General features: G+C 39.8%; 1 protein-coding gene across 3 annotated transcripts in view; it reads left to right on the plus strand.

Annotated features, from left to right (window-relative positions):
- wasf1 (WASP family member 1) overlaps window positions 1-25,254 on the plus strand; it is a 554,848-nt gene that overhangs the window by 437,124 nt on the left and 92,470 nt on the right. The gene's annotated exons all lie outside the window — the stretch shown is intronic.

The following is a 25,254-nucleotide window of genomic DNA, read 5'->3' on the forward strand; positions in this document are numbered from 1 at the left end:
TCCTAAAAATAGTATTGAAAAAATACATTTTGTCTAAGTCTGTGTTGTACAGAGGAGCACTTACCAAATGCTTCAAGGTGCTTATAATTGCAGCTGTTAAAAACATGCTAATGGATAAGAAACATCTGAAGCCTACCACTCATTTTAGTCACAAGTTTCTGACACTACGTATTTCAAGACAAAACAATAATTCATTTTCACATGAATTTGGAGTACAAAATATAATTTGAGTCCTAAAATAAAATAGAACAAAATGTGGATAAGCAGTATGTTTGTACATCAGATTCTAACATGTATAGATAATGAATCAGGATAAGGCTACTTTTTGTATTTGCATTTCAGTTTCTTGCTGAATATTTTTAAAATAATGACTTAGAAGATTTTACAGGAATTCACCATTTGATGACAATGTCAGTCCTGTTTGATTTTATAATTGAGACTTTCATGGTGAACACTGTCTTAAAATGCAGAATTTAGTAGTGTACATGTTTGGTTATTCAAGCCTATATATTCTCCCTAAATAGCGCTGGTTTCTACCTGGTACCCAAAGCTGCTATGATAGACATTGTATCCCCCAGCCCCTGATCTGGATAAACAAACAGGTTAGAAAATGGATGTATGGATTTTCTTACATATCAAATGCACAAAGTTTAAGCTCATCTACATCATAGTGTGCCTACTTCATGACATGGAAGCTACAGCAGTAGCTAACAGTTTAGTGACTAGTCCCAAGTGTGTTTTCCAGGAGTCATGCTTATCAATTTCTTGCATTAAATAGTAAGATACTGGGATATATAGTTGCAATATTGTCTCCTTTTTCTATAGTTACTGTAATTTGTGAATTTTGATGTTTGAACTTGTAAACCACAACAGTTTTTTAATAGGTAAAATAATAAGCTAAGTACATTGTTCAGTGGTTACTGTTGTCTCACAACTTCATATGTCTAGCTTTAAATCCCCTGACTCACTGTATACTCCCTGTGACTGTATAGGATTTCTCATGGGCACAATGGTTTTTTTCTCCCATTGATGTACATGTTAGAATAGCTAGTTAACTTAAATTCTGAGTGGCTGTGTGTGTGTGTGAGTGTATCCAGTAATAGGCTAGCACCCAGTCCACAGCTAATTTCCACATTGTGCACAGTGCTTCTTGGATGGTCCCTGACTCCGAATTTGTTTAAAGTATGTTTAGAGATGAATAATCATTTTAATTAGGTGCCCGTTTTTTGTTGTTTGACCTTGAGCAGTTGTTTCAATATTTTCTTTTTTTACTTTTTGCAAGTTACTTAACCAAGAGAAAAGACTAACCATATACTGAGAGCTTTCATTTTTACCAAATTTACTTTTCAATTAAACTTCCGTTCGAGGCTCAGTTCTTCCAGCTATATCTTCCTCTCTTAAATTTCCTATTCCTGTTATTTCTAATTTTTACCATGTCTGCCTCCCATGCCAATTGAGTCTCTATTCCTTCTAACCTGATCTTTCTTCCTCTTCACTCAAGGTTTTTGATATCTGGTATGCTGTGGAACTGTCAGTCAGCTAGTAACAAGGCTGATTTCATCACCACCTATGCCTCTCATCTTTCTTTTGACTTCTTAGCTTTGACAGAAACATGGAACGAATCATGCAACTTTGTAACTCCTGCTGCGTTTTCCTGCACTTGCAGGATTTCTTACTCTCCATGAGCCTCTGGACATGGTGGTGACACTGGCCTGCTCTTGTCTCTTACCTGTATGTTCACTACTCCTGATAGCCTTATCCCTACAGCCAGCCTCTCATCATGATCTGTTGTCTTCAAGGTTCACATGTGGATTTTTGTGAATGAACTTGATTTTTCTGCTCAGATCCCACTATCCTTCAAGGAGACTACAATATCAACCTTGACTCTCCCAGCTCTTCTGGTTTCTTTAACCTCCTCTTTTCCTTTTCCTTCTGTCTGTCTCTATCTCCTCCTACTCATTAAGCTGGTGTGGAAGAATAATTTTAGGGTAACATAGCATTCAATCTTAAAGAAATAACAAAGGGTTAATAAATGTGGGAAACCAAATAAAGGTCAAGTGAACAACAAAATGTATACTTAAATATAAGATTTGGTTTAGGAAAAATACTGAGATGGTCAAGTAAATAAAGAATGTACCAGAAGAAAGGCTGATGTAATATATAAAATGCATTGAAGGATGACTAAGAAATCAGCAGATGTACTATAAGCAACAAGTATGGACAATTGTTATATGCACAGAAATTTCAAGGGTGGTGGTGCATCTCAAAAGGTAGAAGAAGAATCAGAATATAATATAATAGACTTTTATTTTATGTAAATCATTTGGGTGTAAACCAACAAACCAACCAGAGTAAATTGTATGCATTGATTGGGACTGTATGTAAATTCCACCGTTTATAAAATGAACCTCTATCCTTTGTGTCTCTGACCATTCTGATCATTCTTACCATGCTGTAACAGACTGCTTCTGAAGAATGCTCCCTCCAAGGCATTTTGCTGAGGAGTAATTAAGATACAGTGAACAGCTTTTCTCCTGCCTGATTACTGAATTGTCCTGTTAGAGAATGTTTCATTCTTTAATAAGATGTTAAATTTCAACCACACTGGTTATCAACTTGATCTCATTTTCACACACAAACTCTTCTCTCTTCCCGGCCTATCCATAACTCCCTTGCATATCTTCATTGCCCTTTTCCATTTCCTTTTCTGTTCTTCTACCTTCTCCCCCTTCACCTCCAGCTGTCACAGTAAAAAAAATTCTCTATGTTCTGCCTCATTTTCTACTTCTGCTCTGTCTGCAATCCCTTTTCCCAATTGCTTTGCCTATCTCTCAGTAGATTCTGCAACATGCACTCTCTTTTCTTCCCAGTCATATTTTCTGAATGCTGACTGTCCTCTAGTCCATCATACTGTTCATACCTCTCCTCTGCAGCCCTGGATATCTTCCACTCTCCCTCCTGCTTGCAGGGAACTGCGCTCAGATGAAAGCACTTGGTGTAAGAAGAAACAACCGTCCCTCCTAGATAAGTACAGATCCCTTCTGTCTTCCTTCTCTGCATCTCTGTTATATACTAAAAAATCCTTCTTTCAAAACTTAATTGCAGCCTCTAAAATAAATATCCCCCACCTCTTCTCTACCTCCATTAAGGTCTTCTGCTGCTCATAAACCATCATCTTTCTCTCCTAATGTTCTTTCTTCCTTCTTCTCTTCCAAAGTCATCAACATCCAAAAACGGTTCCAGGCCCCAAAAACATCCTCTAATCCTCTTCTGTGTCATTTTTCTCTTTCCTCCTTCTCTACTATAAATATCTCTGGCATTTCTGAGTTGCTCTGTAACCATTGGCTCACCATTTGTGTGCTGGTCCCCATTCTTTCACATCTTCTTCAGTTCTTCTGTTGTTTCTTGATCCCTAACATCTCTTCTCTTTCCAATGCCTCACTGAAATCTGGTATCTTCCATACTGCTCCCTTTGCTGCTTCATTCATTAATCATTTTCTCTGTGTGCAGGGTATTCAAAGCACCAATGCCTCACTATTTTCTACATGTCGTATACCAAAGAAGTTTCTTGTTTAAGTTTCTTGTCCTGTTCATTTTCTGATCTTATTAAAATATAGGGTTAGGGAGCCTATCAAGAGAAAATTTTACATTTTTCATTAACTCTTATCATTAGGTGTCCTGATTGCCAGTGCTGGGTAAATACAGATTAACCACAGAGAAATAATATTTACAGTAGGGGAAATAAGTATTTGATCCCCTGCTAAATTTGTAAGTTTGCTCACTTACAAAGAAATGAGCATTCTCTAATTTTTATGGCAGTTTCATTTTAATGGAGAGAGACAGAATATCAACCAAAAATCCAGAGAAAACACATTACATAAAGTTATAAACTGATTTGCATGTAATTGAGAGAAATAGGTATTTAATCCCCTACAACCCAGCCAGAATTCTGGCTCCCACAGATTGGCACACACAGATTACAATCAATCAGTCAATCGATCAATTACAGATACAGTAATCCCTCGCTATATCGCGCTTTGCCTTTCGCGGCTTCACTCCATCGCGGATTTTATATGTAAGCATATTTAAATATATATCGCGGATTTTTTGCTGGTTCGCGGATTTCTGCGGACAATGGGTCTTTTAATTTCTGGTACATGCTTCCTCAGTTGGTTTGCCCAGTTGATTTCATACAAGGGACGCTATTGGCAGATGGCTGAGAAGCTACCCAACTTACTTTTCTCCCTGTCTCTCTTGTGCTGACTTTCTCTGATCCTGACGTAGGGGGATTGAGCAGGGGGGCTGTTAGCAAACCTAGACGATACAGAGGCTCGTCTAAAAATGCTGAAAGATTATCTTCATGTTGCTACCTTCTGTGCAGCTGCTTCCTGAAGCGACATGCTGCACGGTGCTTCGCATACTTAAAAGCTCGAAGGGCACGTATTGATTTGTGCTTGCTTGTTTTTCTCTGATTCTCTCTCTCTCTCTCTCTGCTCCTGACGGAGGGGGTGTGAGCTGCCGCCTTCAACAGCTTTGTGCCGCGGTGCTTCGCATACTTAAAAGCCAAACAGCCCTATTGATTTGTTTGCTTTTCTCTATCTCTCTGACATCTGCTCCTGACGCGCACTCCTTTGAAGAGGAAGATATGTTTGCATTCTTTTAATTGTGAGACGGAACTGTGATCTCTGTCTTGTCATGGAGCACAGTTTAAACTTTTGAAAAAGAGACAAATGTTTGTTTGCAGTGTTTGAATAACGTTCCTGTCTCTCTACAACCTCCTGTGTTTCTGCGCAAATCTGTGACCCAAGCATGACAATATAAAAATAACCATATAAACATATGGTTTCTACTTCGTGGATTTTCTTATTTCACGGGTGGCTCTGGAACGCAACCCCCGCGATGGAGGAGGGATTACTGTACTCCTGATCTCAACTCACTATGTGTCCACAGAATCAATTTCTTCTATTCCATCCTCTCTACTACCATTGGCAAGAGTCCAAAGAGTTGTCAAAGGACGTCAGGGACAAGATTGTAGGCCTGCACAAGGCTGGAATGAGCTACAATACCATAAGCAAGAAGCTTGGTGAGAAGATGACAACTATTGGTGCGATTATTTGGAAATGGAAGAAATATAAAATGACCATCAATCGCCCTCCGGGCACTGCAAGATTTCAATCCATTACAGCATAGCATGTGAATTTCCCATTGGGATTAATAAAGTATCTATCCATCCATCCATCCATCCATCGTGTGTTACAAATGGTGTTCTTGGTGACTATGGTCCCATCTGCCTTCTGATCATTAACAAACTCCTCCAGGGTAGTTTTGGGCTGATACCTCACATTTCTCATGATCGTCCTCACCCCATGAGGCAAGATCTTGCATGCACTTCCAAACCAAGGGCAATTGATGGTCATCTTATGACGTGGAGATTATGACATTTTGTTTTCAATGGATTCAGCCTATGTGTAACCGCTATTCATACTAGAATGCCTTTTTTTCCTCCTTGTTTCACCACCTCAGCCTGATTTTATGTTTTAAAACCTACTAATTCTGCAACTTATCTATTTCCCATTGAAGTGCATACCTATGACAGTTAGCTACAATTTGCACATTTTTCCTTGTGGGAAATAAAGCACTCTGATGACACAATTTCTGCTTTAATTTTTTTAAGAGAAGACTGATGCAAAGGCGCTGTGATTGCATGGTTGGGGCAGATTGCAATAAAGGTAGACTTGAACAAAATGGACAAGACCTTATGAAGACATAACCAAAAGGAAGGAGCACAAGTTGCCATGCTAATGCAACAACAGAGACATGTTTAGAGGTGGTATGGAATATGTGTGTAATGTCCCCAAAACGTTAGACAGGAACATTAATAGTGTAAGTGTAGATGATGCAAGTTCAAAAGGGAAGTGCCAGAGATTCCAGAAGTTCCTGACTGGTGGTCCAAGTATAAAATGTTTGGTATTAGGTTGGCCCTCTAAGAGAGAAGACTATATGGGTGCTACCTTGGGATGTGGCAATTTAAGTCTTCCAGATGATTCTTATTCAGGGACACCGGGGGCTGGATGAGGCAGCTGTAGTTTAGTATCCCTGAAGCAAATATAGCACCTTCGCAAGCCCCAGAAGTAATCTAGGGCTTATGACAGAATTGACAACAGGCAGGTGACAAAAGCTTTGTCAAGTCCAGAACTCCAGTGTGAGTGGAATCTGGGAGCAAGGAGGAAAAATTCCTTAAAGGCTTTAAAGAGAGACAAGTGGGTAATATGAGAGGTAGATAGAATGAACAAACAAACAAATAAACTTTATTTGTCCAAAAGGGGGAAATTTTATAGAAGCCCTTTAAATAAATAAATACATAAAACAAAGAAAACCTTTAAGTTGGCAGTCACAATCGCAGTGAGGCATTATTCAGATGTAGGAGTCTTAGTAACGTTTCTTGACAACCTCCGCAGTGGTTACACCGAAAGGTTGGTTACGGAGGTATGTGGCATTGAAGTGGAAAATTCTCCAAGAAACTATTTTTATGTTTCTGACACCTGCCTCTTCAGTGCAGACAATGCGGCTGCAACCTCAGGTTATACCCCACCTGGTCAAGATGGCGACAATGAACAGACTTCTCTCTAGGTGGCGCAGTGGTAGTGCTGCTGCTTTGCAGTAAGAAGACTGTGGAAGATTGTGGGTTCGCTTCCCAGTTCCTCCCTGTGTGGATAGCGCTTTGAGTACTGAGAAAAGCGCTATATAAATGTAATGAATTATTATTATTATTATTATTATTATTAGAAGGTGGACGAGGCTTCATTTTGAAACACTGAGGCAATACCTTCAGCATCAAGGGGTTAAAACAATAGCTAAAGTGGATTCAGCTTCACAGGTGAGTGAGCCCTGTATAGCACATAATAAAGGGGTGTAGTGTGAAATAATCCCTGATCTATTTGAGGGGAATCCTGTAACACTCCTCATAAACAGCTACATCTGGTGTAGTTAAAAAGTTTACCCTGTCTGAACTGTGAATTGTGGAAGCAGTTCCCAGACTGCAGAGGTGAAGTCGGGAAAAGAAAAAGGGACACCATCCAAAGGGACCCCAGATAATGTGATAGGGTATCAAGTAGGGCGTGCTCTCACAAAAACGAAAAAGTGTACATCCAATGTGATCAAGGCCACTCAGACAGCACAAGGCCCCTCTCTAATCAATAGAAGATCCCAAACTGTTCGAAGGCCATTCTAAGAGTACGGGCAGCCAGTCAACTTCACATGACACGACTGACAAACTAGAGACAGCCAATCAGAGATGCCAGCCTGTACCACATGAGTTTGGGTCCCCACCCCTGTTTCATATGTCAGGAGACAACTTGTCCAATCAAGGGGACTCACAGAAGTATAATTGACAGAACAAGGCAGAGTTAATCCAGTTCCCCACCTGTTTTGCAGATCGTCAAGGATGGTGTTTTATATGTTATAAGAGGGGGCACCGATGTAGACATTTTTCCTTGCATACTGCCGTGTATGGGAACCACTTCAGGGACAATTAAGAACATCAAGCACTCCCCCAGATTATTTTTGTTTACTTTGCAGACGTCGAGCTCTGAACTTGGACCCTGGGCACCCGTCTCTGCAAGGCCCTTTTCCCTTCACGGGACTGGACACTGTGCTCTGTAGGTCTCAGCTGAGGGGAGGGAAATATGTGAATGCCACAAGGGTTGGACGGGCAAAGGGGTGGTTCCTTACCTGGAAAGGATGCTCCGAGCAGATGGATATCTTGACCAGGAGAGAGGATGCAGCCAGACCTAGAAGAGATGGCTAGAAGGGACGGACAGACAGCCAATCAATTGTAACAGATGGCGCAGGGGATAAGTTATTCCCCTAGGTCACGAGATGGCAGCAGCCCTATGTATTGGTGCCCATTTGGGAACCAGCAGGGAAGGCTGGTAGATGTAGTCTGGCAATACAGCCGTGCTGGGGACCATGGGTGCTACAAGGGGGCACTATCGGGAGATGTGCTTCCCAATTTGTGGGACTTCTGTATGGCCCAGAAGTACTTCCCTGGCACCGGAAGTACTCCCAGGTCTTTAATTAAAGGGACTGCCTTATCCAGGCAGTCGGAGCTCGGAAGATGTAGAGCAGCACTGGACTGGAGGATGCAGTGCAGTGATGAGAAGTTTGGAGGTATTGTGTGAAATAAACCACTTGATTATTTGGGGCTTGGGCCTCGCTGATAGACCGGTTCCATCACAAGCTTAAATGTAATTTCAATAGGTTTATCTATTTACAAGGGGTTTTCTACTACAAGCTAACTCTTTTTATGTGTGTATCAATATGTTGTTAATTTGTGATTATATTTGCTGCACATATATATTCTTTACCAGGCATGTCAAACTCACTACCATTGGTGGGCCGCTTCGACTGCCATACGTGCGTCAGCGGGCCGTACTGTAACAAATGCTATTATACTATTATACAAAGTTACTGTAGCTTTCTTTCCAATACTGAAAACTTTAAAAAATGTAACACTTAAAGTTTAAAGAAAAGCAATTTATTTCCATGCAGTCTCCATACAACAGTGTAGAATTAGAGTCTCAACCTCTTAGCTAGGTCCTTATTATATTACTAGGCTCACCTGCCTTTTAAGGCGACCAACTTTTATCCTCAATTTGTGTGTGCTCCATGTGTACATCAGGCATGTAAGTGTAGGGAATGAGAACATCAAAGTGCCCATTCATAACATCTCCCAAAAACCTAAGTTTTTTTTATCCCCTCGAGTGCCTGTCCAAACTTGGAGTGTAGGACTCCATAATAATATACTTGAAACTCATAGAGGAACAACTCTCCCGCTGCCATTAGCTCAGAAATGGTACCATAAGTTTGAGACTTTGACACTTCAGTGAGATACTGAAGCTCATTTGTATAAGAGATTCCTGACGGCATCATTGTAAATGGCTGAAACCTTGACCAATTACTTAAAACATGTCGTACAATGTCAGCCTGAATCTGTACCGCTAAAGAGAGTTTCATGAACTAAATAAGCTATAGATGAGAATAAGCAAGCACCATGTCCCCTGATATTTACTACACGGTGAGGCATTTGTACTCCATCAACATTAATTATTTCCAGAGACATGATTTTGTCTCATTTTCCAGCGCACAAAAGCAAGGGAACGATGGGAGCACCAGAACTCTGCTCACATCGCGTCGCTTCGTACCGCAAGTAGTAAGTCTGTGATAAGCGGAATACCGCTACGCTTTGCACTCACGGGACGGAAGGACAATCCCGACCGCTTTTATAGTGTCTTGATGATTGATATTCATTATATTATATTCATTGCTCATATAGGAGCCTTACAGTGTGAGATTTATTTCTTTTGTCCCGACACTTGGCATCTCTTGTTAGTAACCAGTTCGTCAATATCAGGCTTGAAATCTTGTGCAGCTGCAACTTTTATGAGGGATGAAAGGTGCTTGACGGTAAGTCTTGAGCGATGTGGGGTTTTGGTAGCTTTCATTAACAAAAACAATTGCTCACAAAGGTAAGTGCTTCCGAACATTGACAGTACTCTCGATGCCAACTTACGGATCTGCACATACGAGGGTGGCAGGTAAGCATACAAGCCTGGCACACCAACTTCGTTGTATTTTGCCTTCAGAATAGAATCTGACTGCACTTCAATCAATTCCATTTGGATATTCTCAGGCGCATTCTCAACGTTGTAAGAGAACAGTGCAATGCCCTGTTTGTGTGAACTGAAATCACGAAAATGCTCACTGAATTCATTGCTCAGTAATTCAAGTTGGAAAACAAATCCTCCAAAAATCTAATTTTACTTTACTAAGTTTACTTCAAAGTTTATATTGTAAAATAAGCCGATATGCAAAAAGCCACCTGACCTACAATAATTTTACAAACTCAAAATCACAAAAATATGTTAATAAACAACTCGCCAACTTCTCGCGTCCACTTCAGATCTTCAGCTGTAGTCTGCACTAACTGTTCGTTACAATACTAGCACAACATTACATGAAACTAGAGCAAAAAAACGTGAAAATATGCGGGCTATTACTTCTCGTGATGGTCAGTTCTGCCCAGTGGCCAGTCTCAGCAGCCCAGTCACAGTAGTGTAGCCTTAGCAGGGGCGGCTCTAGGCTCGTGGCGGCCCTGGGCAGAGAAAGAATCGGTGGCCCCTTCGCCTGGCAGTGTCAATATGGTATCTTATGCACGGCGGATGGCCACATCCGTTGCGGACACTGCATAGCTGCCTCGTGCTCATGACACGCTTGTATATGCGTGTGTCCGTAACTTGAAAACCAAGTGGCGGCCCATGATATTCTCATTACGGCAAAACATTATAATACTACATATAGCTTACTGCTCCGACATTTGTAAATACAGCGTACTAATTAACAAGAAACACAATGTTTTTCGGCCACATTGCCGTCAGCTGTATCGTTATTTTCTGTTTCTGATTTATATTCAATATATATTGGCGTGGCGGTCCCTGGGATTTGGCGGCACTGTGCAGGTGCAGAGTTTGCACATGCCTAAGGCCACCCCTGCTGCAGCCTAGCACTTCAGTTGTGATGCTGCGGCTCATTAACTTTGGACAAGGCTCATGACTATACTAGCAGATGACGTTTCCGGTACTGTAATGCCATGGGAAACGCGCTTTCGTCAGAAGGCAGAAGTAAGAAAAGTCAATAAGTAACACCGAAGATGCAGAATGATTCAATCACAAACGATAGTAATCATTTTGTACAAGTTGAGTGCTAACTAGGATCTGTCATGCATGCCGCACAGATTTCTGACATGCCTGCTCTTTACCATTTATGCGTTGCACTGTTTTGGGCTAGGCATGTTTTATTTGGTAGTGTTAGATGTTTGTCATGTAGAATTTAAGCATTGGTTGGTTACACTTTCATTTGCCTGTTAGGTTCTAAATCAAATCTTAATTCGGATGCTGTAAAGCTGTGTGTCATGATCTAGTGTTTATTTTTAATCTATTTTTTCAGCTAATTCTTGGTCTGAAAAGTAATGGTCACATATACAGTATTTTCCAATTTTATGTGTTTTTAACATGGTTAAAACTAATTAGCAATTTTCCCTAATGCCATTTTGTTTTTCTTGTGGACGCTGCCCTTCTAAGACATTTGTTTTGATGGTTGTATTGCACACATTAGGAAGGGCATATGGGAGTATGAGAATGTTGTGCACATCCTGTTTTATTCAAATTTGGGGATATAACCCAAAAACCCTGGCATTAGTTTCTGTGCCATATAATTGCTTATAGATTTTTAACCTTTTTTCCTATCCTTTTGACCTCAACCCTTGGCTTGTATATTTGGATCAGTTTCTGTGCCTTTGCTGGGTATTGACTTTCTTGCTATGCTCCCAACTATGATTATTGTTTTTACATCCTGAGCTTGTTTTACTTGATTCTTGATATCCCAGTTTTGACTGCTGTCATTTAGTGCAGTTAGTACAGTACCTGTGCTGCACTTTGTGCAAACAGTAAACAAGACAAAAACACAACTAATGTGTCAAAAATCAACCAACTATATTTTATATGGGGTATGTCATGGTAAGTACAGTACCTGTGCTGCACTTTGTGCAAACAGTAAACAAGACAAAAACACAACTGATGTGTCAAAAATCAACCAACTATATTTTATATGGGGTATGTCATGGTAAGAACCATATAATGGCCAATGACTTCATCAAACTATCCATTCATCCATCCATTCAGTTATTTCCTTAACCCACTTACTGTATTAGTTGGTCAAGAGGAATAGTGGCCACCCCTGCAATACTGGGCACATCAGCAAACCGACACGTACACAGTTACACTCAGTTGTACTATAATAGTTTAGAGTTGCTAACCAACTATAAACACAGATTTTTGGGAAATGGGAGGAAAACACGGAATAAATGCAGAAATTGATGTAGACTCCAAATCCAGTCCTTTGGAGCTGTGAGGCAACAGTGCTGTTGTGCTGACCTCAGCTTAAATATAAAAGTTATTAAGCAGGGTAGCAGAGGTGTCAGTCATATACAGTGGTACCGCTGATCACGACCGTAATTCGTTCCAAAACTCTGGACGCGACCCGATTTGGTCGCAACCCGAACGTAATTTCCCCCATAAGATTGTATGTAAATACAATTAATCCATTCCAGACCGTACAAACTGTATGTAAATATATATTTTTTAAGCACAGAAATAGTTAATTATACCATAGAATGCACAGTGTAATAGTAAACTAAATGTTAAAACATTGAATAAAATTGAGTAAACCTTGAACAACAGAGAAAACTAACATTTTAAGAGTTCGCGCTACACCCTTAGGAACCGCTCGCTGTAAACACTTTTTTTTATGAGTTTTAAGCACAGGGAAAAAAAATTAAATGCCACTTATCTTGCAAAACTTTTCAAACCATCCTTTACTGGTTTTAAATTCCTCACCTTCACCACTCAAAGAAGGATTTTTTTTCAGCAGATCGCCATGAATCTTCCTGGATTTCTCGCATATGATCGCCTCGCATACACAATCCCCTGCAAGTTGCTTCTCGTTCAGCCACACTAGCAACAGTTTTTCCACCTCTTCCAGCACTTGAGGCCTCTGCTTGGTTAACATTGTAACTCCTTTTGCAACATGAGCTGCTTTGTTAGGCCCTGTATACACAAACAATAGAAGATGGGAAACAGAGAATGGGAAATCATTGGCGCGTACAAACCAGAAGGGAAACTGGCCGCCAGTGTTTTTGTTTGGCGGCACCAGAGCGTGTGGTCGTGAACAGATGCAAACTTTTTGATCGTAACACGATTTGTACATGTTCGGAAACGTTTGTGACCAGAGGTTCTACTGTAAATGTCTTTCATACAGCATACACTACAGAAGAAGTAATCCACCTAAAGCTAAGCATGTTCGGGCCCAGCCAGTACTCTGATGGGAGACCATCTACAAAAATCTTGAATTGCTGCCAGAAAGGTATTGGTGAGGCCATCAGCAGGTGCTTACCTTGTGGTTTGTATGTAGATCTAAATGCCTCAGTGCAGTAATAGTGACTCTGTGCTGTAAAAATGGCACGGTCCTTCAGAGAAGACATACAACCAATGTCTTGACTCTCTGTGGTCATAAAACATCCCAGGGCATCCTTCGTAAAAAGTAGGATGTTTTCATATGTAATGGCTAAATTGTCCACCACATTCTAGTCATTCTAGCACCCTATTCATCCCCTGTCTTTAATTGGATAAGTATCTGTCTTATCTTTTCACCAATAACTAATATGTTGGTGAGCGTACTGACACAGAATGGGTGCTATTGCATCATCCAGGTGGATGCTGCAAATTTGTAGTGATTGAAGTGGCTCCCCATTCTCTAGGTAAAGCGCTTTAAGTAATGAGAAAAGCACTATATAAGTTTAATGTCTTCTTCTACAAACACTAATTAACATTCAAGTTTCAAAAAATTGTTAGTCACATCTCTGATCAATTCAGGGTTGTGATGCACAGAAGCCTAGGTATAGTGGACTGTCAGTGCTGTGAAAAAAATATTGTGGGGTTGCAGTGGTATCATCAGGAAATGCTCTTCTTGCAGTGTATGGATGCTGTCCCTGCACGCAGTAGTGCAGGAGTTCCCCAATTGTTCATGGTGTTTGACAAGAGACCGCTATATCTCATTGTACCCAATTGATTGACATCACAGAATTCAATGATAGGTCTAGGTTGCACAATTTAAAAATGAGGCTAGTTAGGACTGGCCTGCATTGTGCCAGCCAGCCACTAATGAGAACCAGGTAAATCCTAGACTGCAAGTTTCTTTAAATGCAATAGACAGCTGGAGAGAACATTATAAGCTCACAAGACACAAATGAGGTCTAGAAGGACCTTTAATCTGGTGATCCTCTAGCCAGAGAATGGTTGGATATAATTCTAACAAAATGTTTAAAATCCAGAGCAGGGTAGAGCTGAAATGAGTCTATGCTGGGAAGAGAGCTGGGATGAAGGCTCATTTGTGGGAGGAAGAGGCCAGCTTTGAGAAAGACAGAGGCACAAAATGAGAAGTGATACTGTTTATGAGGTACATAAAGGGTGGGAATTTAGCAGTGGCCAAACCATTCACTGTGACACACAGGATAATGTCTGCAGGCAGAGGCCCAGAGGAACAGTGGGATTTTCTTTGTGTTTTTAGTTGACCTTTCATGTGACCTAAACTGTGTAATTCATAAAAATAAATGATCTGGTCATAAAGTTCTTTCATAGTTTTGAGTGTTGAGAGATGTGAGATTTTCAGTCTAAGCACTAACAATTTTGTCAACACTGGTCCATGTAACTATTTGTTTATTTAACACATTTTATAATGATGGAGACAATAATATAATCTAAATGTGACTTTGGGACAGTGACATTAACAAAATAATTTAAAATACTGATCTATTACAAAAATATTTAAATTTAGTACGTGGTCTATTTAATTTATATTTTATACCAAATAGAAGATTCTACAGATATAACCATTTCTCAGAATTTATTTCACTGGTCAGAGTATTTGTCAGTCCTGCACCTGCACAATTCTCGAAACCATGTATTTTATTGTATCACCCAAAAGGTTCCTTGCTTTCTTTCCTATAGCCAGCGTATCTTAGAACCTTTTGTCAAGTGTTAAAGCATTTAAAAATTAATCTGTAAGAAGAAGAGGAATGTATGTGCACAGTTGTGGGTAAATACTTGCCTATGGCACCTGAAGAATTCATGTAACAGAGAGAATTTTAAAAAAATTATATATATTCTGTCATAACATAAAATAGCACTATGAACACCTCTTAATCAAATTTATAGTTGCAGGGGTATTTAACATGTCTATCACATGTACCACTCACATAAGATCAATTTAGAGTTAAAAATGAATTAACCAATCATGCACTGCTTTAGGCGACATGGGGGAAATCCAACTGCAAACCCAGTGAGAATGTGCACACTTCACATGGACCAAAATTGGTCACAGGATTTGAACCCAGCAAACAGCAGCAGCTCTAACCACTATGCTGCCTCATCTTGTCATATATTTTGAAATTTGCTTTATTTAAAGCATAGTGTAGAGCAGGATGTAACCAACTTAAAGAAAACCTTGATTATTTTTTTAGCTGTGTGAGCAAAACAGAAAAAAATTAAACAATAAATCCATTTACCTTTTAGAAACAAAAAATGAGGCATCAAATAAGGTAAAATATAAATATTTTAATTTATTAATTACTTCAATATAGTCTTAACTGTAATTGCTTACAGCAAGCTGTATTACCAAACATCATTATTTTTAAAGTGGCATATAATAGCATATTTTTCAAAGTGAATGTTATCAAGTCTCCTGTTTTTGTCTAAAACCATGTTTTACATAAAAAGAGAACTTATGTAGATAGATAGATAATAAATAAATAAAAAATAAATAAAGATAGATAGATGTAAACACTGTATATGGCCACATACTGAATGTATTTATTAAATAATGCAATTTGTGAAAAAGAGGCTTTCTCTCATAGTTTAATTAAGTGGTTACACCACCTTTAGCATCAATAAAACAACATCACACTTTTTTCCCTGCAGGAGTAACCCATGTGCCTTTAGCAATCAGAGGACAGAAAGCTGAACAGGCAACAATCTTAAGTGACCAGCTTATTAGATTTGTAAATATTATTACAAGTTTTTTGAATACAATACATTATTTTATTTTTTGCTTGAGTTCTTAGATTAATCTGCAACCTCTTGTATCTTAATAGTTGATTAAGTATATAATTATACTCTTACCATGTTACATTACTGTTTTTAATTGTAATATTTTGTACACAGATGCATAAAGGAATAAAATAATGTCAGTTACATATATTGCAATAGCCCATCCATCTATACATTTTGTAATCTACTTATCTAGTTCAGGGGTGTGAGGTCTCAGAGACCATCCCAGAAGCATAAAGCCCAAAGTGGAAACAACCTTGCTTTGGAAACGCACCACTTACTACATCTATAGTATAAATTTTTTTTTTCTTAGTAAGTTTTAAATTTATGTTATAAGTTTAGATTTGTATTCTGATTGCTCCATCCTGATATATTCTTTTATATTTGCCAAGGTGAATTGCTTTACATCTTTAGCCAAAATGTAATGTTAAATAAAGCAGAGCAAAGTAAACATATAGCACCATTTCTAAATTGCAATGTAATATATTTAAATAATAGTTATACCTAGTGGCAGCTCCAGGTTCCTTTTTTTTTTACCAGGGCACCATATGATCACATTAGCTAGCTGGTGGGACACATGAAGTGACATCTCTCCCAACCCCCCATAAAAAAAAAAAAAAACTTAACCCATAAACTACAGAATATGTGGTAAAATGGTCTAAAACTAAAAAAATGTGGTATACTAGCTTCACTAGTGTGCATATTGCACATAATGGAGACATTACTGTACAGTAATCAGAAGACACATTTTTGCAACAGTCCTTTTAGTGTTAGTGTATATTACGACTTCTTGATGACTCTCTTATGAGGGACATAGCTGAATTTAGTTAGATTCTGAAGCACCCTTTCTTCAGAAATTGAACTGACACCAACATTTGTGTCTAGTTGCTTTGAACATAAGAACATTTAATGTTTTGTACAGAATGGAGGACATCAAACTCAAATAAAAAAAATGTTACACCTTAACTTAAATGCTTTGCATAAACACTTTAAATTTATAATCAATGTTCTATAACTTAAAGACAGAGTGAACATGATGTTATGGAACACCATCATTGTATGGTCCAATGGGATGAACACCATTTATGTTGCAACATTTGACCTGTACTTCATTGAATTTCAGAAATGCATTATTTCAGAATATTAGGCAATTATGCTGACTATTCTTCTGTTACTATGAATATTAACAATTGTGTCTATTACTTTGTTCATATCCAAGTCCTGTGTGCAGCTTTCATTAATGATAAGAGTTATCAAGCTGCTTAGTCTCTCTAATACAGAACCATCCTGGACAAGGTAGTTGATATATATTTGCTAAAGTTCATAGTAAGAAAAAAAATAGTTTCCTAAAGCTAACGTACAGTACCTAACAGGCAGACATAATGGAAAAACAAACATGGTTGTCAGTAGAAATTCATCAACATATTCTATTCTGCTTTCTCCAGAGATTTATCGAAGAATATATGGTCATGCATGGTGTAGTTTGCAGCCAACAGTGGCTGGTGGTCTGTAGTTTGCAGCCAGTGGGGGCTGATGGTCTATGGTACGGGGAAGTACCATAATAAGTTATACAAAATGTTATCTACTATATGCAGTTCCACTTATTTTATCTGCAGTGTCTCCAGAACAGAAGTTACTTCTGTTATTTCAGGTTCAACGCATGGAATCTTTCCTATTCATCATAAGCTGCTTCTTAACTTCCCTGTCTGCCACACTGTAAAATATACAATAAGTAACACTAATCTGCACCTGTATTTTAATGCTTAATATAAGCAAGTACTTTTATAATCTTTTCAGCTCAACTGGAGTTTTTGATCAGCATTTTGCATTTCACCCTCCTGATACATCAAAGAAAGCAATAAAATATTAAGCAAGCAATACCCACATAACTCCTTGCGAAGGACAGATGTGCAAGATATGAAATGTCCGTTGTCTCATTAAACTTTGCAACACTTCCATACATTTTCTGAATTTGCACTTATTGACATAATCTTTACTCTCATGTCCTCTGGTAGCTAACTTCTGGTTGAGAGCAGTGATGTTATATCTGTTACATAAATGAGAACAGCTCCATTCTTTCTCACCATTTCATTGTGATTTATCAATTGTACTTAGCTGCATATTTGTCACTGCGAGACTTTCACTCCTCACCACCTAAATTGAGCAGTTCACGACTACAAGCCTACCAATGTGTTTGAATTAAAACAGACTTGCAAAGATGAGGGGACTAAAGTGCCTCAGCAGAATTGTGAAAGACTGATGTGAAATTATAGGAAGGGTTTGATGATTATTGCTGTTAAAGGTGCTGCACCAAAGTATTGAAATTACATGAGCAATTTTCACATGGGTGATAGGGGATATGTTTGCTCCTTTAATAAAGAAATTGATTTAAAAATGTATTGGCTGTTCACTCAGGTTTCCTTTCTCAAATATTAGATGTGTGTGAAATATGCAGAAACAAAAAATTTTAAGAAAGTGCAAAAAGATTTCACAGCGCTGTGTTTATTGTTGGGTGATGGTTTTATATGTTTGTGATAGTTACACATTTTGTTTTGATAGTGTGTGCGTGATATAAACTGTTTTCTTAACGCATGTAGAATTGCTTTAAAATTAGTACATTTATAAGTTATTAATTTGCTCTTAAAATTATTTTTACATATACTGAAAGAAACAAATCTCATTATTTGGTTAGCTATCTAACAACATTGTATTAAAACAGATCAATGGGTAAGTGTGATTCTACATGTTCACTTATTTTGTTTTATAGTTTAATGACGTACGTTGTGGGCTCTGTGGCAGAGCACATGCACCCACAAGGTAGAAAAGAAGCCTGGGAAAAGAGTGATGTAAAAGCAGAAAGAAGCAAGAAAGACTGAGGATGACAAAATTGGCATCATGGCTGAGCCTGTGTGACGGGGCATGGCAGTTGGGAACAGGCCCCATACAGAACAGTGATGCTCCAGGGGTGGTGTCACTCCCTGTTGAGCATTGAAAAGGAAGGAATATATATGTAGGAATATATATATATATATATTGTAGCAAACGACCAGGGACCTTGCCCCACCGGGACGCCTGGAGCAGGGAAGGACCAGGAGAGGGGCAATTTCTCCCCTGGGCGCAAGAGGGCAGCCCATCTGGATTACATCAGGGGCCATGGATACAGCGCTGGGGAGCTCAACTGTGTAAGGGCACATGGTCACCACCAGGGGGAGCCTGGACGGTCCTAGTGTCCTGGAGGACAGCACTTCCGCCACACTTGGAAGTGCTGCCGAACCAGGAACTCTGTATGCCCGGAGTGCTTCCGGGTGCAAGGGCAGCACTTCTACCATACTGGGGAGTGCTGCCGGAAGTCCATCACCGAGTACCTGGAGCACATCCGGGGCGGGATAAAAGAGGTCACCTCACTCCATTCGGGAAGCCGGAGTTGGGAGAAGGAAGACGGAGCTTGCAAGAGAGGAGTGGAGGCGGCTGAAGAGTAGAGAAAAGGACTGAGTTTGTGGATTGTGCACAGTATTGTGTGTGGTGTTTATAATAAACGGTGCATGTTTTTGTACATCTGGAGTCCATGTCTGTCTGTGCCGAGGCTGATCTCTTATGTATATATGTGTATATGTATATATATATATGTGTGTGTGTGTATATATGTATATATCCATCCATCCATCCATCCATCCATCCTCTTCCGCTTATCCGAGATCGGGTCGCGGGGGCAGCAGCTTGAGCAGAGATGCCCAGACTTCCCTCTCCAAGGCCACTTCTTCTAGCTCTGGAGAATCCCAAGGCGTTCCCAGGCCAGCCGAGAGACATAGTCCCTCCAGCATGTCCGGGGTCTTCCCCGGGGCCTCCTCCCGGTTAGACGTGCCCGGAACACCTCACCAGGGAGGCATCCTGGAGGTATCCTGATCAGATGCCCGAGCCACCTCATCTGACTCCTCTTGAGATATATATATATATATATACCTGTCTGCCACACTGTAAAAGATTATAAAAGTACTTGCTCATATTAAGCATTAAAATACAGGTGCAGATTAGTGTTGCTTATTGTATATTTTACAGTGTGGCAGACAGGTATATATGTGTGGTATATATGTGTGTCTTGTCACGCTTGGGTCACAGAATTGCACAGAAACACAGGAGATTGTAGAGACAGGAACTTTATTCAAACACTTCAAACAAACATGTCTCTTTCAGAAGTAAAACGAGCTCAGTATGCAATTAGTTCTCGTTTAAAAGAACAGGCAAACATCATAGGGAAGCACAACGCGAGTGGAACCCGCAACAGGAGCAGAGGATGTCTAGGGGAGAGAGAAACAAAGCAATCAGCCAAAATGAATGGTGCTGTTCAGGCTTTAAGTATGCGTACCGCCACGCGAGAAACATATCACGCGACAGAGCAGCTGCAAGTAAGGGAGCAATGTGAAGGTAGTCTATCAGTGTTTTTAAGAGGGTTTTTTTTTTTTTTAGGAACGTCGGTATACTTGCAGCCAATCCTGCAAAGGACTGGTAAGAGTGCATTTGTTTCTCATTGGAATACAGTTTAAGAGGTAGTTTTTTTACATGGTGTTTTTTTTTTTTTTTTTTTTTTTTTTTTAAATCAGTTTCAGCTGCTTTGGTGTTAATGAAATTGACAATGGGGCAACAATGAGGTGGCCGCCAAAACAGGAAAGGTTTAACTGGTGGAGGCCACTGACATTTTTCCCTCTTCATCTTTTCTGGCTGTTTTTTCACTAGTTTTGCATTTGGCTACAGCCAGTGTCACAACTGGTAGCATGAGGCGATACCTGGACCCTACAGAGGTTGCACAGGTAGTCCAATTTCTTCAGGATGGCACATTGCCAGAAGGTTTTCTGTGTCTTCCAGCCCAGCACAGTCTCAAGGGCATGGAGGAGATTCTAGGAGACAGGCAGTTACTCTAGGAGAGCTGGGCAGGGCTGTAGAAGGTCCTTAACCCATTAGCAGGACCGGTATCTGCTCCTTTGGGCAAGGAGGAACAGGATGAGCACTGCCAGAGCCCTACAAAGTGGCCTCCAGTAAGCCAGTGGTTTGAATGTCTCTGACCAAACAATCACAAACAGACTTCATGAGGGTGGCCTGAGGGCCCGACGTCCTTTAGTGAGCCCTGTGCTTACTGCCAAGCACTGTGGAGCTTGATTGGCAATTCCACCACTGGCACCCTGTGCTTTTCACAAATGAGAGCAGGTTCACCCTGAGCACATGTGACAGACGTGAAAGGGTCTGGAGAAGCTGTGGAGAACGTTGTGCTGCCTGTAACATCGTTTGGAATGACCAGTGTGGTGGGTCAGTGATGGTCTGGGAAAGCATATCCATGGAGGGCTGCACAGACCTCTATAGGCTAGACAGCGGCACCTTGACTGCCATTAGGTATCGGGATGAAATCCTTGGACCCATTGTCAGACCCTGTGCTGGTCTAGTGGGTCCTAGGTTCCTCCTGGTGCACAACAATGCCCGGCCTCATGTAGCGAGAGTATACAGGCAGTTCCTGGAGGATGAAGGAATTGATACCATTGACTGGCCCCCACACTCACCTGACCTAAATCCAATAGAACACCTCTGAGGCATTATGTTTCGGTCCATCCCACACCGCCAGGTTGCACCTTAGACTGTCCAGGAGCTCAGTGATGCCCTGGACCAGATCTGGGAGGAGATCCCCCTGGACACCATCCGTCGTCTCATTAGGAGCATGCCCCGATGTTGTCAGGCATGCATACAAGCACATTGGAGCCATACAAACTACTGAGTACGATTTTGAGTTGCTGCAATGAAATTTTGGCAAAATGGACTAGCATGCCGCATCATTTTTTCACTTTGATTTTCAGGGTATCTTTGAATTCAGCCCTCTGTAGGTTGATAATTTTCATTTCCATTAAATGATGTGCTTTCCTAACACATTACCCAGTCCATATCAGTAGATATGGATCATAGATATCATAGATATCCAGCCTGATTTTTTTTCCCATTGAGTTCTGATATGTTTTCAAAGTGTTCGTTTAATTTTTTTGAGTAGTTTATGTTTATATTTATTTATATATATATATATATATATATATATATATATATATATATATATATATATATATATATATATATATATGTTTGTGTGTGTGTCCTGATCTATGCAATGAGGATAGGGGAGATTCCTCATTGAATTTCCTGGAACAGCTGACTGGTCCTTCACAATACACGCTTACCCCTTCAACCTCTTTGGATGGAGCCCTTCAGGAGGCATCAGCTGGCAAACAGATGGAGTTTGTACACTTGCATCGAGCTGACAGCTCCCTGGAGTTGCATTTTTAATTGAGTTCTTGCTATGAATGATTCCTACTGTAAAGAGTGTGAGGGACCCAGCTTCAAAATTCCACACTTTTTGGTTAAACACTGGTTTTCTGTATCAGGTGATTTCGGATTAAATAGGTGGCAGTCTGATTGAACAGCTGGTCGTCCCAGTTGATCCTAGAGAGCTCGTATTGAAGATAGCTCACGCGCACGTCTTGGGTGGTCATCTGGCTCTACTGGCTGAATATGGACAGAAATATTGAGCAGTTCTGTAAGTCTTGCTCTGTCTGTCAGGTCGTCTCGACTCTCGTACCTCGTAGGGCTCCCCTTTCATCAGTGCCTATTTTAGATATTCCCTTCCAGCAAGTTGAGTTGGATATTGTCGGCCTAGTCCCTAAGAGTAGCAATGGTTATCGGTATATACTAGTGCTGGTCGACTATGTTATACAATATCCTGAATTGGCTGCTCTGCAGAAGGCCAACTCGCCGGCTGTTGCAAGGGCTCTTTATGAGATCTTTACTCGTATTGGAATTCCTTGTGAAATTTTAACTGAGCAAGGAACACCCTTTACTTCCAAAATAATGAAATGGTTATGTAAAGGCCTTGCCATTAAAAAAAACTGGGCACCCCTGTTTACCATCCACAGATGAATGGCCTGATGTAGCAATTTAACAAAACTTAAAGCAGATGATTAGGTGTGTGGCTGATGATGGTCCTTAGGCTTCTACTGGTTAAGTCCATTTGAGTTGCTGTTTGGCAGGCATCCGCGGGACATTTTCGATATTATCCGTGAACAGTGGACAGGAGTGCAGACTGGATTTGGATGAACAGGCTTCCTGGCTGGGTTGTTTGTGGGTACCCTTCCTGGCCAGGAAGATATATTGGAAGGACAGGGAAAGACTGTCTCTTGGGGCCATGTAGTCTCCCAGTATGCCAGGTGGCAGCATCCCTCAGGTATTTTTACACCCACACGGCACCTTGGGAATTGTAGTCCTAATGGTCACCCTTGTCTGGGTATGTGTGTACTGCCAGAGGGAGTTGTGGGAAGAACATATTTTAAGGAAGGTTCCACCTGACCTAGAAATGCTTCTAGGCTATAATCACATAGCACCAGATCTCCCAGATCTGGCATACCAGAAGGCAGTTAGAGTTGAGATGTGGAGGACAAGGCTTACCTGGAGGAGAGTAGAGGAGAATTAATTTGGGAGTTGCACTTGCGCTTATTTAAACCCTTGATTGTGTTCATGCACTTGTTTCTGGACTGTGGGACTTGTGCTTTTTTTACCATTTCAAATTATTTATAATCAGATTTGAAGCACTCAGTATGAGTAAGATGCCAACTGGGGTTGCTTGGTATTCTTTGTAGAATGAGATAAGGATTGCATAGTAGTTATCACTTCTGCCTTGAATCAATTCTCCTTATGTATGTGTGGTTTTTATCTACAGTAGGTATTCTAGGTCCCATCCACTGGCCATAGATGCCCAGGTTATGATGAAAGGAATTTCTGATCATGTCATGTACATAGTCTCTGGTCACTCTGATTTATGATAAGTAGGCTTAGAAAATGAATTAATAATGAGTATACTAAAGCAGGGGTTGCCAAGTCCGGTCCTGGATGACCACTGTGGCTGCAGGTTTTCATTCTAACCCTTTTCTTAATTAGTGACCTGTTTTTGCTGCTAATTAACTTCTTTTGAACTAATTTTAATTGACCTGCTTTTGAAGACTCAGACCCCTTAATTGTTTTTTTTCCTTAATTAGCAGCCAAACAATAATGAGATACAAAATAAGCCAAAACAACTGGTGTCCATCATACAATATCCGAAAATAAAGAAAGATGAAGGTCTCAGGAATGTTGGTCTGCTCAGGTCCACAAAAATTTTAACGGTGCTCTTAGAAAGAGAAAATGAACAATTTCGGAAATGTCTGCTAATGCACCACGAGAGCAGCAACAAACCATGGAATTAAAGAATGAGTTTAATTAACAACAAGACTCAGCACCTCGTTAAGCAGCTGGTTGGAGTGAAATTGGTTGGAGTTTGAGGCTCTGACTTAGTTGTTCTTCTGTTGGCTCACTCATTTCACATTTCATTTCTGTTTGGGTGCCATTTAAGGAAAGAAACGAAGAAATAGGGGAACAAATCTTAAACAAGCAATTCAGTTAAAATTAATTCACAAGAAGTTAATTAGCAGCACAAAAACGGCACTCATTAAAAAAAGAGTTAGAACGAAAACCTGCAGCCATGGTGGTCCTCCAGGACCGGACTTGGCGACCCCTGTACTAAAGCTCTCAAGAGGGATATATGATGGTTAGAAAAAAAGATTAGTACATTTTAGGAGGACGAGCATAAACAATACATCACTTATCAAGATCACCACCATTTCCAAGCATTCAAACTTTCTTTCTCAATGGCTTTTTATGTAATTAAGTAAATCTTTTATCATTCAACTTTCAAGTCCCAACACAATGAAACTCTTGATGACTGATAATTCTGAACTGATTTTGCAAGAAAAAATAGAATTTTAGTACATTTCATGTCTAAGCCCATTCAAGAACTGAAATTGATGCATTGATTTCCTTCTGATAGGCTACAAAAACCCATTTCAGTGTAAGTGGTATGTGTGTAAAATGTTAGTTTAAGTCTCATACTAAAGAAACTGATATCATGTTTGCTACCCACTATAGATGAATTAGATTATTTTTAATTTTTCTTTGCTCTGTGACAATTTTTATTCAAGCTAAAGCTAAAAAAAAAAGTAAATTTACTTCTTTTGTCTTGCTAGCCCCTCATGCTTGTTATTGTTGTATTTCATCACACGCACAAAACTCCTTTGTTATCTGAAGTAACAGCGGGATAACTTGTTATTGCATCCTTTATGTAAAGCACTTTGAGCTACTTTTTGTATGAAAATGTGCTATATAAATAAATGTTGTTGTTTATGCTTTAATTGCTGAGATGTTTTATGTAGTTTGACTATCTGGGTGTGTGAATCGAAACAATGTGTTTGGTTTTTATTCACATTCCTACAGTATAATAGCTTATGGGAATTAATGAGTGTCTAGAATAGATGCTTTTAAAAATATATATTTTATAAAGAAGAGTCATTATGAAATTATCTAATGTTAGACTATTTCTTGTAACAGGATGTATTAGAACCATGTTGCACATTACTTCAGAGGACAGTTTAATGGATTCTTGTTAGAAAATTATCCTTGTATATACATTTGACTAATGTAT

The sequence above is a fragment of the Erpetoichthys calabaricus genome, chromosome 3 (assembly GCF_900747795.2).
Source record: "Erpetoichthys calabaricus chromosome 3, fErpCal1.3, whole genome shotgun sequence".
Taxonomy (NCBI): Eukaryota; Metazoa; Chordata; class Cladistia; order Polypteriformes; family Polypteridae; genus Erpetoichthys; species Erpetoichthys calabaricus.